The 19,477-nt window shown below is 44.2% G+C and overlaps 1 protein-coding gene across 1 annotated transcript in view; it reads left to right on the forward strand.

The window, feature by feature from the left end:
* Positions 1–19,477, forward strand: part of LOC120062193 (peroxisome proliferator-activated receptor gamma coactivator 1-beta-like) — a 123,873-nt gene that overhangs the window by 65,180 nt on the left and 39,216 nt on the right. The window lies entirely within an intron of this gene.

Genomic DNA, 19,477 nt, shown 5'->3' on the forward strand with positions numbered 1-19,477 from the left:
TAGAGATAAGAACTATCCCTGGAGGCAACTCAATCTGCAGTTACTAGAGATAAGAACTATACTGAAGGCAACTCAATCTACAGTTACTAGAGATAAGAACTATACTGAAGGCAACTCAATCTGCAGTTACTAGAGATAAGAACTATCCTGAAGGCAACTCAATCTACAGTTACTAGAGATAAGAACTATACTGAAGGCAACTCAATCTGCAGTTACTAGAGATAAGAACTATCCTGAAGGCAACTCAATCTACAGTTACTAGAGATAAGAACTATACTGAAGGCAACTCAATCTGCAGTTACTAGAGATAAGAACTATCCTGAAGGCAACTCAATCTACAGTTACTAGAGATAAGAACTATCCTGAAGGCAACTCAATCTACAGTTACTAGAGATAAGAACTATCCTGAAGGCAACTCAATCTGCAGTTACTAGAGATAAGAACTATCCTGAAGGCAACTCAATCTACAGCAACAGATATTTGAGTTACTATAGAGAACTGTATTCATGTTCCTACTTCAACCCCTAGTCCTGCACTGGTCTTCTATTTTCTATTCCTTTCTTATGCATAGATCTCCCCCTGAATGAACCGGCAGACTGTCAAAGCCATTTTGGTAAGTCCTGAATCCGCTTTCCAATCAGATCCCATTTCTTTCCTACCTAGTGGAGGGAGATTGTGTGCTTGAGAGTGCAGTGCTTTTCTCCCTCCATCTCAGCGCCGCCCGCATTTTCCTCCACGGGCCGTAGACGTCCTTGAGGCACACTTAATACAAACACTCAGAGAGGAATTAAGAGGGATTTAAAGGGACGTGGAGGCTATAGTGTTTGGTGACTGCTGAGGGCACCCAAGAAACACACGGTTCCTGTCATATCAGGTCAGAGCACAACTAATATTGGGTCGTCTGTCGGAATCGGATTATGTTACTGTCAGCTTGTGACTGTCAGTCAGGGGTTGGATAGAGGACAGATTAGGTTACTATCAGAGTGTTGCTGTCAGTGAGGTGTTGGATAAAGGACAGATTATGTTACTATCAAAGTGTGACTGTCAGTCAGGGGTTGGATAAAGGACAGATTATGTTACTATCAAAGTGTGACTGTCAGTGAGGGGTTGGATAGAGGACAGATTATGTTACTATCAGAGTTTGACTGTCAGTGAGGGGTTGGATAGAGGACAGATTATGTTATTATCAGTGTGACTGTCAGTGAGGGGTTGGATAGAGGACAGATTATGTTATTATCAGTGTGACTGTCAGTGAGGGGTTGGATAGTGGACCGATTATGTTATTATCAGTGTGACTGTCAGTGAGGGGTTGGATAGAGGACAGATTATGTTATTATCAGTGTGACTGTCAGTGAGGGGTTGGATAGAGGACAGATTATGTTATTATCAGTGTGACTGTCAGTGAGGGGTTGGATAGAGGACAGATTATGTTATTATCAGTGTGACTGTCAGTGAGGGGTTGGATAGTGGACCGATTATGTTATTATCAGTGTGACTGTCAGTGAGGGGTTGGATAGAGGACAGATTATGTTATTATCAGTGTGACTGTCAGTGAGGGGTTGGATAGAGGACAGATTATGTTACTATCAGTGTGACTGTCAGTGAGGGGTTGGATAGTGGACAGATTAAGTTATTATCAGTGTGACTGTCAGTGAGGGGTTGGATAGAGGACAGATTATGTTATTATCAGTGTGACTGTCAGTGAGGGGTTGGATAGAGGACAGATTATGTTACTGTCAGAGTGTGACTGTCAGTGAGGGGTTGGATAGAGGACAGATTATGTTACTATCAGAGTGTGACTGTCAGTGAGGGGTTGGATAGAGGACAGATTATGTTACTATCAGAGTGTGACTGTCAGTGAGGGGTTAGATAGAGGACAGATTATGTTACTATCAGAGTGTGACTGTCAGTTAGATTGAGGACAGATTATGTTACTATCAGAGTGTGACTGTCAGTGAGAGGTTAGATAGAGGACAGATTATGTTACTATTAGAGTGTGACTGTCAGTGAGGGGTTAGATAGTGGACAGATTATGTTACTATCAGAGTGTGACTGTCAGTGAGGGGTTAGATAGAGGACAGATTATGTTATTATCAGTGTGACTGTCAGTGAGGGGTTAGATAGAGGTTAGATGAGTGTTAAGGGATCTATTCTACAAGAGTAAGCAGAGGCCAGACGAAGGGCCCCCAATCCAAACACTGCAATGGTTCTAATCCACATGTAATCTCAACAATGTATAAATAAACAGGGTTAAGAAGGTTTCCAAGACAATAGCCCCCAGTTCTACATCGTGAACAAACACAAGAAAACACACAAAACAATGGACAGTTTTGCAAGTGGAACCATAATAGAACTCTGAGTCTTGAATAGCCAACTGTACTGTATTCTTTCGCAAGAAGGACACAACCCAATACATTCTCACTTGTTTTATTTACCTGGCCCTGCAATGAGGTGGCCAACCGAGCACTTCCCAAAAAACAATAGGCCTTTATTTTCCTGGAGGCTTCTCCTTGGGTTCTCAAACAGGAGCTCAATAAGATGCATATCTAATTGCACCAATTGTCCTGATGCTTCATGGGAGATTAAATGTGCGCTGAAAGTGAGCCAATGTCTGATGGGAGCGAGAGGGGCACTCAATCAATCAATCAATTGTAGGCCATAAGAACATAAAATGGCAAAACAAAGTAGCAAACTGCCCACTGGACCTATGGGGAATACTTGTATCAGTCCTACTGGATGATCGCCATGACAGGAACGTCAGTAATTGACTGTATATTACATGGCTGTCTCCGATCCCCCTTTAACTAGCCTACTTCTAATAATCGACCGTCAGCAGTTCATTGATATTTCCTGTTGGGGGAATGAATGGTTAGAGAGGAGACATCCTTCTTTCAGAGATACTTTTCATGAAGAACAAATCTAATCGTGAAGTACTACAGAGATTGGGGAGTATTAGAGAAATGGCTTTCTGTTTGTTGTGGATTTGAAGATGGCGTTGGTTTGAACCCATCTAATCCATTCATGTACAGTATCAATACAAGTGTATCTCTGTGTATGTGTGTCTGTCAATCTTCCTATCTGTCTAGCTGTCTATTTGTCTATTTCCGGAGAGGACAGGCTGAATAGAGTAGAGCTCATCTGCATTTGGCATGGCCAGAATATAAACCCTGGCTGGCCCGTCTCAAGCAGCTTGATGACAGCATTTATCTATACAGTACCTTCAGAAGGTATTCATACTCCTTGACGTATTACAGCCTGAATTCAAAATTGATTAAAATTGTTTCCTCTCACAAATCTACCGTAGACACAATACCGCATAATGACAAAGTGAAAACATATTTTTAGAAATGTTGGTAAATTTATTTAAAAAATGAAATACAGTAATATCTCATTTACATAAGTATTCACAGTCAATACTTTGTGGAAGCACCTTTGGCAGTGATTACAGCAATGAGTCTTTCTGGGTAAGTCTCGGAAGAGCTTTCCACACCTGGATTGTGCAACATTTGCCCATTATTCTTTTCAAAATTCTTCAAGCTCTGTCATTGGTTGTTGATCATTGCTAGACAACCATTTCCAGGTCTTGCCATAAATGATCAAGTAGAATTATGTCAGAAATTGTATTCAGCCACTCAGGAACATTCACTGTCTTCTTGGTAAGCAACTCCAATGTAGATTTGACCTTGTGTTTTAGGTTATTGTCCTGCTGAAAGGTGCATTTATCTCCCAGTGTCTGGTGGAAAGCAGACTGAACCAGGTTTCCCTCTAGGGTTTTTGCCTATGCTTAGCTCCATTATATGTCTTTTTTATCCTGAAAAACTCAGAAAACTAACGATTACAAGCATACCCATAACATGATGCAGCCACCACTATGCTTGAAATTATGGAGAGTGGTACTCAGAAATGTGTTATATTGGATTTGCCCCAAACATAACACATTGTATTCAGGACAAAAAGTAAATATTTTGCAGTATTACTATAGTGCCCTGTTGAAAACAGGATGCATGTTTTGGATTTTTTAAATTCTGTACAGGCTTCCTTCTTTTCACTCTGTCAATTAGGTTAGTATTGTGGAGTAACTACTATACTCATGTAAATACGGTATTTCATTTTTTTTATTTACATTTGCAAAATAAATCTAAAACATGTTTTCGCTTTGTCATTGTGGGGTATTGTCTGTAGATTAATGAGGAACATTTTAATTTAATCAATTTCAGAATAAGGCTGTAACGTTAAAAAAATGTGCTAAAAGTAAAGGGGTCTGAATCCTTTCCCGAATGCACTGTATATATTAGGGCTGTCCCCGACTAAGAAAAAATCTTGGTCGACTGAAAGTCGTCTATTAGCTAGCAAGTGCTGGAGATGAATCGGCAACCTGCTAGTTATTTAAATCACAGGACTTGGTAAGTAGTGCTGAATCTCAAGGGTTGCTCATTTTTCCTCCTTCTTCATCAGGAATTCCCAAAGGGGAGATAGTCAGGACATATTGTAACAGGAACTCTCTCTCTCTTTCTCTCGTTCTCTCTCTCTCTGTGAGAGGAGTTGAGTACTTTTAACGCTACAGAAGTTGGCAGATCGGCAGTACCAACTTCAGACGAGTGACGCTTGTGGAGGTCGTAGAGCAAAACCACCAACATGTTCATGTTTGTGAGTCTCATCTTTCCAAAGAGGTGTCATGGTTTATAGGCCAAACTGTTCAGACTCTACAGACATTGAGTGAGAATGCTGATTTTCAGGATGTCCCACTGTCTGACAAACACCGCTGTAGCTCGGCCAGCTTCCACCGCAGATGCGGGAGGCCTCCATTGGCCGATGCGGTGGATTAAAACGCAACCAATGCAAGTAGTTGTAGTTGTCACAGTAGTTGTCACAGTAGTTGTCTCAGTAGTTGTAACAGCAGTAGTAACAGCAGTAGTAACAGCAGTAGTAACAGCAGTAGTAACAGCAGTAGTAACAGCAGTAGTAACAGCAGTAGTAACAGTAGTTGTAGCGGTAGTAACAGCAGTTGTAGCAGTAGCAGTTGTATTAGTAGTTGTAGCAGTAGCAGTAGCAGTAGTTGTAGCAGTTGCAGCCGTTGTAGCAGTAGTAACGGCAGTTGTAGCAGCCGTTGTAGCAGTAGTAACGGCAGTTGTAGCAGCAGTTGTAGCAGTAGTAGCAGTAGTTGTAGCAGTAGTAACAGTAGTTTTAACAGTAGCAGTAGTAACAGCAGTTGTAGCAGTAGCAGCAGTTGTAGCAGTAGCAGTAGTAACGGCAGTTGTAGCAGTAGTAGCCGTAGTTGTAGTAGTAGCAGTAGTTGTAGCAGTAGCAGCAGTTGTAGCAGTAGCTGTAGTTGTAGCAGTAGTTGTAGCAGTAGTTGTAGCAGTAGTAGCCGTAGTTGTAGTAGCAGTAGTTGTAGCTGTAGTTGTAGCAGTAGTTGTAGCAGTAGCAGCAGTTGTAGCAGTAGCTGTAGTTGTAGCAGTAGTTGTAGCAGTAGTTGTAGCAGTAGTTGTAGCAGTAGTTGTAGCAGTAGTTGTAGCAGTAGTTGTAGCAGTAGTAGCCGTAGTTGTAGTAGTAGCAACAGTAGTTTTAACAGTAGCAGTAGTTGTAGCTGTAGTTGCAGCAGCAGTTGTAGCAGTAGTTGTAGCAGTAGCTGTAGTTGTAGCTGTAGCAGTAGTTGTAGCAGTAGTTGTAGCAGTAGCTGTAGTTGTAGCTGTAGCAGTAGTTGTAGCAGTAGTTGTAGCAGTAGTAGCCGTAGTTGTAGTAGTAGCAACAGTAGTTTTAACAGTAGCAGCAGTTGTAGCAGTAGCTGTAGTTGTAGCAGTAGTTGTAGCAGTAGTTGTAGCAGTAGTAGCCGTAGTTGTAGTAGTAGCAACAGTAGTTTTAACAGTAGCAGTAGTTGTAGCAGCAGTTGTAGCAGTAGCTGTAGTTGTAGCAGTAGTTGTAGTTGTAGCAGTAGCAGTAGTTGCAGCAGCAGTTGTAGCAGTAGTTGTAGCTGTAGTTGTAGCAGCAGTTGTAGCTGTAGCAGTAGTTGTAGCAGTAGCAACAGCAGTTGTAGCTGTAGTTGTAGCTGTAGTTGTAGCTGTAGTTGTAGCTGTAGTTGTAGCTGTAGTTGTAGCTGCAGTTGTATCTGTAGTTGTAGCTGTAGTTGTAGCTGTAGTTGTAGCAGTAGTTGTAGCAGTAGCAGGAGTTGTAGCAGCAGTAGCAGCAGTTGTAGCAGTAGTAACAGCAGTTGTAGCAGTATCAGTAGTAACAGCAGCTGTAGCAGTAATTGTAGCAGTAGTAACAGCAGTTGTAGCAGTAGTAACATCAGTTGTAGTTGTAACAGTAGTAACAGCAGTTGTAGTTGTAGCAGTAATTGTAGCAGTAGTAACAGCAGTTGTAGCAGTAGCAGTAGTTGTAGCTGTAGTTGTAGCTGTAGTTGTAGCAGTAGTAACAGCAGTTGTAGTTGTAGCAGTAGTAACAGCAGTTGTAGCCGTAGTTGTAGCTGTAGTTGTAGCAGTAGTTGTAGCAGTAATTGTAGCAGTAGTAACAGCAGTTGTAGCCGTAGTTGTAGCTGTAGTTGTAGCAGTAGTTGTAGCAGTAGTTGTAGCAGTAGCTGTAGCAGTAGCTGTAGCAGTAGTTGTAGCAGTAGTTGTAGCAGTAATTGTAGCAGTAGCAGTAGTTGTAGCAGTAGTTGTAGCTGTAGTAGCAGATGAAGCAGCAGTTGAAGCAGTAGTTGTAGCAGTAGTTGTAGTTGTAGCAGTAGTAACAGCAGTTGTAGGAGTAGCAGTAGTTGTAGCAGTAGTAACAGCAGCTGTAGCAGTAGCAGCAGTTGTAGCAGTAGCAACAGCAGTTGTAGCAGCAGTTGTAGCAGTAGCTGTAGTTGTAGCAGTAGTTGTAGCAGTAGTAACAGCAGTTGTAGCAGTAGTAACGGCAGTTGTAGCAGTAGTAGCAGTAGTTGTAGCAGTAGCAGTAGCAGTAGCTGTAGTTGTAGCAGTAGTTGTAGCTGTAGTTGTAGCTGTAGTTGTAGCTGTAGTTGTAGCTGTAGCTGTAGTTGTAGCTGTAGTTGTAGCTGTAGTTGTAGCTGTAGTTGTAGCAGTAGTTGTATTAGTAGTTGTAGCAGTAGTTGTATTAGTAGTTGTAGCTGTAGCAGTAGCAGTAGTAACAGCAGTTGTAGCAGTCGTTGTAGCAGTAGTTGTAGCTGTAGTTGCAGTTGTAGCAGTAGTAACAGCAGTTGTATCAGTAGTTGTATTAGTAGTTGTAGTAACAGTAGTTGTAGTAGTAGCAGCAGTCGTAGTAGCAGTAGTTGTTGTAGTAGCAGTAGTTGTTGTTGTAGTAGCAGTAGTTGTATTAGTAGTAGTTGTAGTTGTAGCAGTAGTTGTATTAGTAGTTGTAGCAGTAGTTGTAGCAGTAGCTGTAGCAGTAGTTGTAGCAGTAGTTGTAGCAGTAGTTGTAGCAGTAGTTGTAGCAGTAGTTGTAGCAGTAGTTGTATTAGTAGTTGTAGCAGTAGTTGTAGCAGTAGTTGTATTAGTAGTTGTAGCAGTAGTTGTAGCAGTAGCTGTAGCAGTAGCTGTAGCAGTAGTTGTATTAGTAGTTGTAGCAGTAGTTGTAGCAGTAGCTGTAGCAGTAGTTGTATTAGTAGTTGTAGCAGTAGTTGTAGCAGTAGCTGTAGCAGTAGCTGTAGCAGTAGTTGTAGCAGTAGTTGTAGCAGTAGTTGTAGCAGTAGTTGTAGCAGTAGTTGTAGCAGTAGTTGTAGCAGTAGCTGTAGCAGTAGCTGTAGCAGTAGTTGTAGCAGTCGTTGTATTAGTAGTTGTAGCAGTAGTTGTATTAGTAGTTGTAGCAGTAGTTGTAGTTGTAGCAGTAGTTGTATTAGTAGTTGTAGCAGTAGTTGTAGCAGTAGCTGTAGCAGTAGCTGTAGCAGTAGTTGTATTAGTAGTTGTAGCAGTAGTTGTAGCAGTAGCTGTAGCAGTAGTTGTATTAGTAGTTGTAGCAGTAGTTGTAGCAGTAGCTGTAGCAGTAGCTGTAGCAGTAGTTGTAGCAGTAGTTGTAGCAGTAGCTGTAGCAGTAGCTGTAGCAGTAGTTGTAGCAGTCGTTGTATTAGTAGTTGTAGTTGTAGTTGTAGCAGTAATTGTAACAGTAGTTGTATTAGTAGTAGCAGTAGTTGTTGTAGTAGCAGTAGTTGTAGTAGTAGTAGCAGTTGTAGTAGTAGTAGTAGCAGTTGTAGTAGCAGTAGTTGTTGTAGTAGCAGTAGTTGTTGTAGTAGCAGATGAAGCAGCAGATGAAGCAGCAGATGAAGCAGCAGTTGAAGCAGCAGTTGAAGCAGCAGTTGAAGCAGTAGTTGTAGCAGTAGTAACAGATGTAGTAACAGAAGTTGTAACAGTAGTTTGTCAGTTCTCCCTGTCCTCACTAGCCTACAGGTTGTCCTTGTATGGTTGTGCTTTGGGAGAGAGAGAGAGACAATCAGGGACCCACACTGCACTGTGTGACTCGTTCCACTGACTTTGAAGCACATGACTGTGACTGTGAGCTTTATATAACACAACACACACTATGGCGAGCTTCCATATGCTGTCTATTATTCGTTTTTTGGGGGATCGATATAGATGTCTTTGCCGTTTTTGACTGAATGGATAGGAAAGTGTTGCCTAAGCGAACACACATGGAAATTCAACAAATAGCTCTTTTAATGGCCTCAAGAATCCTGCTCCCTCTCTGTTTTCAAAAGGCCACTATGGATTCTGGACATTTTGTATGCAGCATATTAAGGCTGTTGGCTGTAGAGCCCAAACAAAATTGTATTTTTTGATCAGATACCAGTTCTAGAGGGGAAATATTCACCGATAAACAATGTATCGGCTAGAGGTCGACCGATTATGATTTTTCAACGCCGATACCAATTATTGGAGGACCAATTAAAGCCGATACCGATTAATCGGACGATTTTTATGTATATATTTGTAATAATGACAATTACAACAATACTGAATGAATGTAACAGTTTAACTTTAGTCCGTCCCCTCGCCCCGACCCGGGCGCGAACCAGGGACCCTCTGCACACATCAACAACAGTCACCCACGAAGCATCGTTACCCATCGCTTCACAAAAGCCGCGGCCCTTGCAGAGCAAGGGGAACCACTACTTCAAGGTCTCAGAGCAAGTGACGTAACCGATTGAAAAGCTATTAGCGCGCACCACCGCTAACTAGCTAGCCATTTCACATCCGTTACATGAACAATGAACACTTTTATTTTAACTTAATATAATACATAAATAAAATCTATTTAGCCTCAAGTAAATAATGAAACATGTTCAATTTGGTTTAAATTATGCAAAAACACAGTGTTGGAGAAGAAAGTAAATGTGCAATATGTGCCATGTAAAAAAGCTAACGTTTAAGTTCCTTTGTCAGAACATGAGAACATATGAAAGCTGGTGGTTCAATATTCCCAGTTCTTCAATATTCCCGGTTAAGAAGTTTTAGGTTGTAGTTATTATAGGAATTATGGCGCGTCGACTATTTCTCTCTATACCATTTGTATTTCATATACCTTTGACTATTGGATGTTCTTATAGGCACTTTAGTATTGCCAGCCTAATCTCGGGAGTTGATAGGCTTGAAGTCATAAACAGCGCTGTGATCAAACATTGCTAAGAGCTGCTGGCAAACGCCGTAAAGTACTGTTTGAATGAATGCTCACGAACATGCTGCTGCCTACCACCGCTCAGTCAGACTGCTCTATCAAATATCAAATCATAGACTTAATTATAATATAATAAACACAGAAATATGAGCCTTTGGTCATTAATATGGTCAAAACTATCATTTCGAAAACAAATTATTCTTTCAGTGAAATACGGAACCGTTCCGTATTTTATCTAATGGGTAACAACCCCAAGTCTAAATATTGCTGGCACATTGCACAACCTTCAATGTTATGTCATTTTTCTGGCAAATTAGTTCACAGTTCGCAACGAGCCAGGCGGCCCAAACTGTTACAGATACCCTGACTCTGCTTGCACTGAACGCAAGAGAAGTGACACAATTTCCCTAGTTAATATTACCTGCTAACATGAATTTATTTTAACTAAAAATGCAGGTTTAAAAAAAATATCTTTCTGTGTATTGATTTTAAGAAAGGCATTGATGTTTATGGTTAGGTACATTTGTGCAACGATAGTGCTTTTTTCGCGAATGCGCTTTTCTTAAATCATCACCTGTTTGGCGAAGTTGAAGTAGGCTGTGATTCGATGATAAATTAACAGGCACGCATTGATTATATGCAACGCAGGACAAGCTAGTTAAACTAGTAATATCATCAACCATGTGTAGTTAACTAGTGATTATGTGAAGATTGATTGTTTTTTTATAAGATAAGTTTAATGCTAGCTACAACTTACCTTAGCTCCTTGCAGCCACAAGGTCCTTTTGACGCTGCACTCGGGTAACAGGTGGTCAGCCTGCCATGCAGTCTCCTCGGGGATTGCAATGTAATCGGCCAGAATCGGCGTCCAAAAAGGCCGATTACCGATTGTTATGAAAACTTGAAATCGGCCCTACTTAAATCGGCCCTAATATCTGTCAATATTTTTATTAGTAGAGCTGGAATGAAGAAAAAACATTTTTCTGTATGGATTGTTTACCTGTGCGTCAATCTAAGTAACATAATCCGTCAGTTTGAGCTAGAGAGATCAGTTTTTTGAGCTAGAGAGATCAGTTTTTGCATGGGCTGCGTCTCAATCCACCACCTGAAAACAATTCCACATGTTATCTTAGTAGAACACCCCCCCCCCCCCCCCCCGCTGCCCCCGGATAGTACTGTACCCTCAGAGAACAGCGTCAAGTACTCTTGCGTACCTAGTTAGCTGGCTAGATGGGGGTGGCGAAATGTGAATTTGGACCAGTCCCTGATAAGTGACAACCCATCATCAAATCAAATCGTAGCTACGAAGCGCTACCTTGTAACCTGCAATGTTTTTTTTTGTGTCTCTGAAAACATTTGAATGACAGAACTTGAGGACTACCCTTCACAAGAGCAAATATAACACACCAGATTTCACGGGCTTCACTTAAGGGCTGTAACGTTAACGTTAACACAGAGTTGTTTGTTATGACACCAACAACCTACCATGACACTTCACCTGACGGTAATTCTATGGCCAGTGTGTATTTTTGGCACTTTATTGAGCTGGCAAGCTTCTATCTACTCAACGCTCACCGTAGAAGCATTAACCGTTAGTTCACAATAGTTCACTCTTCTCTCTGACTGGTGTAGTTGCGTTGGGTGAAAAGTCTTGCTGTAGTGCGAAGGCAAGATAGGCTTATAGCGCCCTCTTCAGGACAAATTCTGAAATGTAAAACGTTTCTCAAATATTATGAAGAACGGCTTTTTTTGTTTCTTTTTCCCCCCGCTTCTTTTCTGGTCCTTTTCAGTGGATTAGACACAGATACAAATACAGCAGTAAAAGGCTAATATCGGCCAACCGAGAAATCGGTCAGGCTCTGGTTGGCTGTAAACAGACATGGGCATCTATAAGGAGTGCATAGTTGACATGGTTTATTTCTCCCTTGTCACCTTGGGCTTTCTGTTCATGTCACATATTTCAGAGGTGGTGGTGTAGGCTACATGTCCCCCATAGCAGCTGAGGGGGAGCGAGAGAACAAGGGGACGAGGAGGATGACAGAAAAGACAGAACACAGAAATGGAAACAGGAGAGCTGAAAGGACGGTGGTGGTGTTCTTGATAGTAGGTTATGGCTGGATTAACAATGATGTGCCCGCCAACATTAGCATAATTATCTCTGTGTTTAGTTTCACACAACACATGGCTGAGCTAACACTGTTTTCATGTCTCAGTTGGCAGTTTCTGATGCCACTTTAAAACACTGACTCATTTCCTTTTAGGTCCACACAAGGCAATAATATCCACTCTGCATTTGATAGGTTGATAATTATACATAACCTCCTTTGAGTTAGCAACAATTCACACCACAGCTCATAGTTACTTGCTTTAGATGATTCCTGCATTGTGATTCCTGGGCCCGTATTCACAATTCATCTCAGAGTAGGAGTGCTGTTCTAGGATCAGTTTAGGCTTTCATATCATAATAAATAAGATTATATCGACAGATCCTAGATTAGAACTCCAGCTGTAGAGATTCAATTCTGGTGAATGGCCACCAGCATGGATCCTCACAGACAGCGTGTAGTATTACTAAATGACAGAGGCCAGAGCCACTTCAATTAAGGTGTTGTTGTGGTTCAATGGTGCGGCTCTGGTTCAATGGTGCTGCTCTGGTTCAATGGTGCTGCTCTGGTTCAATGGTGCGGCTGTGGTTCAATGGTGCTGCTCTGGTTCAATGGTGCGGCTCTGGTTCAATGGTGCGGCTGTGGTTCAATGGTGCGGCTGTGGTTCAATGGTGCGGCTCTGGTTCAATGGTGCGGCTGTGGTTCAATGGTGCGGCTGTGGTTCAATGGTGCGGCTCTGGTTCAATGGTGCGGCTCTGGTTCAATGGTGCGGCTGTGGTTCAATGGTGCGGCTCTGGTTCAATGGTGCAGCTGTGGTTCAATGGTGCGGCTGTGGTATGTGATTAAATCTGCTACATGATGCATGACTGCAGTGACTGAGGTTGGAGCGGTATCAATGCATGTCCATGTCCCGAGTGGTGCAGCGGTCTAAGACACTGCATCGCAGTGCTAGAGGCGTCACTACAGATCTGGGTTCGATCCCGGGCTGTGTCGCAGCCGGCCGCGACCGGGAGACCAATGGGGCGCCACACAATTGGCCCAGCGTTGTCTGGGTTAGGGGAGGGTTTGGCCGGCTTGGATGTCCTTGTCCCATCATGCTCTTGCGACTCGCCAGCTGTACAGTGTTTCCTCCGACACATTGGTGAGGCTGGCTTCTGGGTTAAGCGGGCAGTGTGTTAAGAAGCAGTGCGGCTTGGTTGGGTTGTGTTTCGGAGGATGCATGGCTCTCGACCTTTGCCTCTCCCGAGTCCGTACGGGAGTTGCAGTGATGGGATATGACTGTAACTACCAATTGGATATCACCAAATTGAGGGGAAAAAGTACCCAAAAAACATACTGTACGTGCGTGCATATCGGTGCGTGCATATCGGTGTGTACATGGGTGTGTGTGTGTATGTACGGGGGTGCGTGCCTGACAGTTCTCCCTGTGACCTTAAACCTTCAGAGCCTAAGGATGTTTTTATTGATTGATATCCAGGCGGTCTGCTATGGAGACAAGGGAGGGGAGAAACAGGTCAAAAACACAAAGCCTGCCTGGAAATAAAGAGCTTTGTTCAAATTGATTAGCCTGGCCTCTGAGAGAGAGAGAGAGACAGAGAGAGAGAGAGAGAATCCAATATTGATAAACTCCCATATCTATTGGGTGAAATACCACAGTGTGCAGTCACAGCAGCAAGATTTGTGACCTGTTGCCACAAGAAAAGGGCAACCAGTGAAGAACAAACACCATTATAAATACAACCTATATTTATGTTTATTTATGTAACGTCTGCTTCCAACTCACACTCTCAAACACATAGATCCCCGGAACGCAGCTCACTTTCCAGCCCACAAAACACATAGATCCCCTGAACGCAGCTCACTTTCCAGCCCACAAAACACATAGATCCCCTGAACGCAAATCACTCTCCAGATCCCAATCACCTGAATTCTGATCAACTGTTCACACACCTGTTTGTCATTATCACACACTATTTAGTTCAGTTCTTTGCACCCCATCATTGTGAGGTATTGTTTGTTTTGTTACACGGTCTAGTCGGGAGCGCTGTTCATTTCCGTATTAGTCCTCCTGTGTATCATAGTTTTTTGCCTATTCCCAACGCCTTTTTGCCTATTCCCTGCCTGTACTTTTGCCTATCAGATGTCCTGTCATCAACCTTTTGCCTGATCTTCCGTACTACGTTATTAGCCTTTTCCCTGCCTGTACTGTGACCGTTTTGGAACCCCTGTGTATGGCCTTCTGCCTGTCCCTGGACCCAGTTTACCTGCCTCCTCCTGTGGTCCTTTGCTAATAAACACCTGCTGTGCCCTGCTCTTGAACCAGCACTCGGTCTCCCATCGTATTCATTACAATTTAACTATTTGCACATCAGTATAACACTGTGTATATATACATACTATGACATTTGAAATGTCTTTATTCTTTTGGAACTTTGGTAAGTGTTATGTTTCCTGTACATGTTTTATTGTTTATTTCACTTTTGTTTATCTATTTCACTTGCTTTGGGAATGTAAACATACATTTCCCATGCCAATAAAGCCCTTAAATTGAATTGAGAGAGAGCGAGAGAGATATATGCTCAGCAGGGTCTGCTCACACTTACTGGTCTGAGGCCAAACCACACAACTAACAACATTGGACACTTTATAGAACACAAAGCCTTCACTATCTCATCCTGGAATATCCAAGGCCTGAGATACTCTGCCTTTGGCCTAAAGAGCAGGAACCTGGACTTCATCAAAGAAATTGGAAATACAGACAGTGTCATCCTACAAGAAACATGGTATAGAAGAGATGGACCCACTGGTTGCCCTCTAGGTTACAGAGAGCTGGTTGTCCCATCCTCTAAACTACCAGGTGTGAAACAGTGAAGAGACTCAGGGGGTATGCAAATGTGGTACAGAGCAGACCTGACTCACTCTATTAAATTAAACAAAACAGGAACATTAGAAATGATCTCAACAGACAAAAATGTCTCTTGTCTGCTACCTATACCCCCCCCACTAGAATCCCCATACTTTAATGAAGACAGCTTCTCCATCCTGGAGGGGGAAAGCAATCATTTCCAGGCCCAGGGACATGTACTAGTCTGTGGCGGCCTAAATGCCAGAATTGGACAAGAACCTGACACCCTCAGCACACAGGGGGACAAACATTTACCTGGAGGTGCCAGCATTCCCTCCCCCATATGCCCCGCTAGGCACAACTACGACAACATAATCAACAAAAACGGGTCACAACTCCTGCACCTCTGCCAGACGCTGGGTATGTATATAGTCAATGTAGGCTTCGAAGGGACTCCTATGGTAGGTACACCTATAGATAGTAACTTGGCAGTAGTACTGTAGACTACTTTATCACTGACCTCTACCCAGAGTCTCTCAGAGCGTTCAGTCAGCCCACTGACACCCCTGTCAGATCACAGCAAAATCACAGTCTACTTGAACAGAGCAATACTCAATCATGAGGCATCAAAGCCAAAGGAACTGAATAATATTAAGAAATGCTATAGATGGAAGGAAAGTAGTGTGAAATCCTACCAAAAAACTATTAGGCAACAACAAATTAAATCCCTTTTACACAACATCCTGGACAAAACGTTCCACTGTAATAGTGAAGGTGTAAACTTACATTTACATTTACATTTAAGTCATTTAGCAGACGCTCTTATCCAGAGCGACTTACAAATTGGTGCATTCACCTTATGATATCCAGTGGAACAGCCACTTTACAATAGTGCATCTAAATCTTTTAAGGGGGGGGGGGGGGGGGGGGGGGGGGGAGGGGGTTAGAAGGATTACTTTATCCTATCCTAGGTATTCCTTAAAGAGGTGGGGTTTCAGGTGTCTCCGGAAGGTGGTGATTGACTCCGCTGACCTGGCGTCGTGAGGGAGTTTGTTCCACCATTGGGGTGCCAGAGCAGCGAACAGTTTTGACTGGGCTGAGCGGGAACTGTACTTCCTCAGGGGTAGGGAGGCGAGCAGGCCAGAGGTGGATGAACGCAGTGCCCTTGTTTGGGTGTAGGGCCTGATCAGAGCCTGAAGGTATGGAGGTGCCGTTCCCCTCACAGCTCCGTAGGCAAGCACCATGGTCTTGTAGCGGATGCGAGCTTCAACTGGAAGCCAGTGGAGAGAGCGGAGGAGCGGGGTGACGTGAGAGAACTTGGGAAGGTTGAACACCAGACGGGCTGCGGCGTTCTGGATGAGTTGTAGGGGTTTAATGGCACAGGCAGGGAGCCCAGCCAACAGCGAGTTGCAGTAATCCAGACGGGAGATGACAAGTGCCTGGATTAGGACCTGCGCCGCTTCCTGTGTGAGGCAGGGTCGTACTCTGCGAATGTTGTAGAGCATGAACCTACAGGAACGGGCCACCGCCTTGATGTTAGTTGAGAACGACAGGGTGTTGTCCAGGATCACGCCAAGGTTCTTAGCGCTCTGGGAGGAGGACACAATGGAGTTGTCAACCGTGATGGCGAGATCATGGAACGGGCAGTCCTTCCCCGGGAGGAAGAGCAGCTCCGTCTTGCCGAGGTTCAGCTTGAGGTGGTGATCCGTCATCCACACTGATATGTCTGCCAGACATGCAGAGATGCGATTCGCCACCTGGTTATCAGAAGGGGGAAAGGAGAAGATTAATTGTGTGTCGTCTGCATAGCAATGATAGGAGAGACCATGTGAGGTTATGACAGAGCCAAGTGACTTGGTGTATAGCGAGAATAGGAGAGGGCCTAGAACAGAGCCCTGGGGGACACCAGTGGTGAGAGCACGTGGTGAGGAGACAGATTCTCGCCACGCCACCTGGTAGGAGCGACCTGTCAGGTAGGACGCAATCCAAGCGTGGGCCGCGCCGGAGATGCCGAACTCGGAGAGGGTGGAGAGGAGGATCTGATGGTTCACAGTATCAAAGGCAGCCGATAGGTCTAGAAGGATGAGAGCAGAGGAGAGAGAGTTAGCTTTAGCAGTGCGGAGCGCCTCCGTGACACAGAGAAGAGCAGTCTCAGTTGAATGACTAGTCTTGAAACCTGACTGATTTGGATCAAGAAGGTCATTCTGAGAGAGATAGCAAGAGAGCTGGCCAAGGACGGCACGTTCAAGAGTTTTGGAGAGAAAAGAAAGAAGGGATACTGGTCTGTAGTTGTTGACATCGGAGGGATCGAGTGTAGGTTTTTTCAGAAGGGGTGCAACTCTCGCTCTCTTGAAGACGGAAGGGACGTAGCCAGCGGTCAAGGATGAGTTGATGAGCGAGGTGAGGTAAGGGAGAAGGTCTCCGGAAATGGTCTGGAGAAGAGAGGAGGGGATAGGGTCAAGCGGGCAGGTTGTTGGGCGGCCGGCCGTCACAAGACGCGAGATTTCATCTGGGGAGAGAGGGGAGAAAGAGGTCAAAGCACAGGGTAGGGCAGTGTGAGCAGAACCAGCGGTGTCGTTTGACTTAGCAAACGAGGATCGGATGTCGTCAACCTTCTTTTCAAAATGGTTGACGAAGTCATCCGCAGAGAGGGAGGAGGGGGGGGGAGGGGGAGGAGGATTCAGGAGGGAGGAGAAGGTGGCAAAGAGCTTCCTAGGGTTAGAGGCAGATGCTTGGAATTTAGAGTGGTAGAAAGTGGCTTTAGCAGCAGAGACAGAAGAGGAAAATGTAGAGAGGAGGGAGTGAAAGGATGCCAGGTCCGCAGGGAGGCGAGTTCTCCTCCATTTCCGCTCGGCTGCCCGGAGCCCTGTTCTGTGAGCTCGCAATGAGTCGTCGAGCCACGGAGCAGGAGGGGAGGACCGAGCCGGCCTGGAGGATAGGGGACATAGAGAGTCAAAGGATGCAGAAAGGGAGGAGAGGAGGGTTGAGGAGGCAGAATCAGGAGATAGGTTGGAGAAGGTTTGAGCAGAGGGAAGAGATGATAGGATGGAAGAGGAGAGAGTAGCGGGGGAGAGAGAGCGAAGGTTGGGACGGCGCGATACCATCCGAGTAGGGGCAGAGTGGGAAGTGTTGGATGAGAGCGAGAGGGAAAAGGATACAAGGTAGTGGTCGGAGACTTGGAGGGGAGTTGCAATGAGATTAGTGGAAGAACAGCATCTAGTAAAGATGAGGTCAAGCGTATTGCCTGCCTTGTGAGTAGGGGGGGAAGGTGAGAGGGTGAGGTCAAAAGAGGAGAGGAGTGGAAAGAGGGAGGCAGAGAGGAATGAGTCAAAGTTAGACGTGGGGAGGTTAAAGTCACCCAGAACTGTGAGAGGTGAGCCATCCTCAGGGAAGGAACTTATCAAGGCGTCAAGCTCATTGATGAACTCTCCAAGGGAACCTGGAGGGCGATAAATGATAAGGATGTTAAGCTTGAAAGGGCTGGTAACTGTGACAGCATGGAATTCAAAGGAGGCGATAGACAGATGGGTCAGGGGAGAAAGAGAGAATGTCCACTTGGGAGAGATGAGGATCCCAGTGCCACCACCCCGCTGACCAGAAGCTCTCGGGGTGTGCGAGAACACGTGGGCAGACGAGGAGAGAGCAGTAGGAGTAGCAGTGTTATCTGTGGTAATCCATGTTTCCGTCAGTGCCAAGAAGTCGAGGGACTGGAGGGAAGCATAGGCTGAGATGAACTCTGCCCTGTTGGCCGCAGATCGGCAGTTCCAGAGGCTGCCGGAGACCTGGAACTCCACGTGGGTCGTGCGCGCTGGGACCACCAGGTTAGGGTGGCAGCGGCCACGCGGTGTGAAGCGTTTGTATGGTCTGTGCAGAGAGGAGAGAACAGGGATAGACAGACACATAGTTGACAGGCTACAGAAGAGGCTACGCTAATGCAAAGGAGATTGGAATGACAAGTGGACTACACGTCTCGAATGTTCAGAAAGTTAAGCTTACGTTGCAAAAATCTTATTGACTAAAATGATTAAAATGATGCTGTACTGCTGGCTGGTGAAGTAGGCTAGCTAGCAGTGGCTGCGTTGTTGACTTTGTTTGAAAGTGTTGCTGGCTAGGTAGCCTCGATAACTGGCTAGGTAACCTCGATAACTGGCTAGATAATTACTCTAAACTACACAATTATCTTAGATACAAAGACAGCAAAGACAACTATGTAGCTAGCTAACACTACACTAATCAAATCGTTCCGTTGTACTGTTTCGGTAGAAGTTGGCTAGCTGGCTAGCTAGCAGTGTTGACAACGTTAGGACGGCGAAAATAGCTGGCTAGCTGACTTTGTTTGAAAGTGGAGCTGGCTAGGTAACCTCGATAACTGGCTAGATAATTACTCTAAACTACACAATTATCTTAGATACAAAGACAGCAAAGACAACTATATAGCTAGCTAACACTACACTAATCAAATCGTTCCGTTGTAATGATTCGGTAGAAGTTGGCTAGCTGGCTAGCTAGCAGTGTTGACAACGTTAGAAGATTCGATAATTCGATAATAATCTAAACTACACAATTATCTTTGATACAAAGACGGCTATGTAGCTAGCTAAGAAAAAAGTGCTAAGATCAAACAAACTTGGCAGTAGAAAACCTAAACAGTATATTTTAGCTTCCCTATCAAATCTAAAAATGTCAAACAGAAAACCAAAGAAAATTAACAACAATGACAAATGGTTTGATGAATAATCCAAAAACCTAACCACTTCTGGGAAAATTGGATAACAATAAACAAACAATAACGCGAAGAGATATCTATCCAAAACGGAGATGTATGGGTAAACCACTTCTCCAATCTTTTTGGCTCTATAACAAAGAACAAACAGCAAAAATATATACATGATCAAATACAAATCTTAGAATCGACTATTAAAGGGTA

This window comes from Salvelinus namaycush, chromosome 17, assembly GCF_016432855.1.
Source record: "Salvelinus namaycush isolate Seneca chromosome 17, SaNama_1.0, whole genome shotgun sequence".
Classification (NCBI taxonomy): Eukaryota; Metazoa; Chordata; class Actinopteri; order Salmoniformes; family Salmonidae; genus Salvelinus; species Salvelinus namaycush.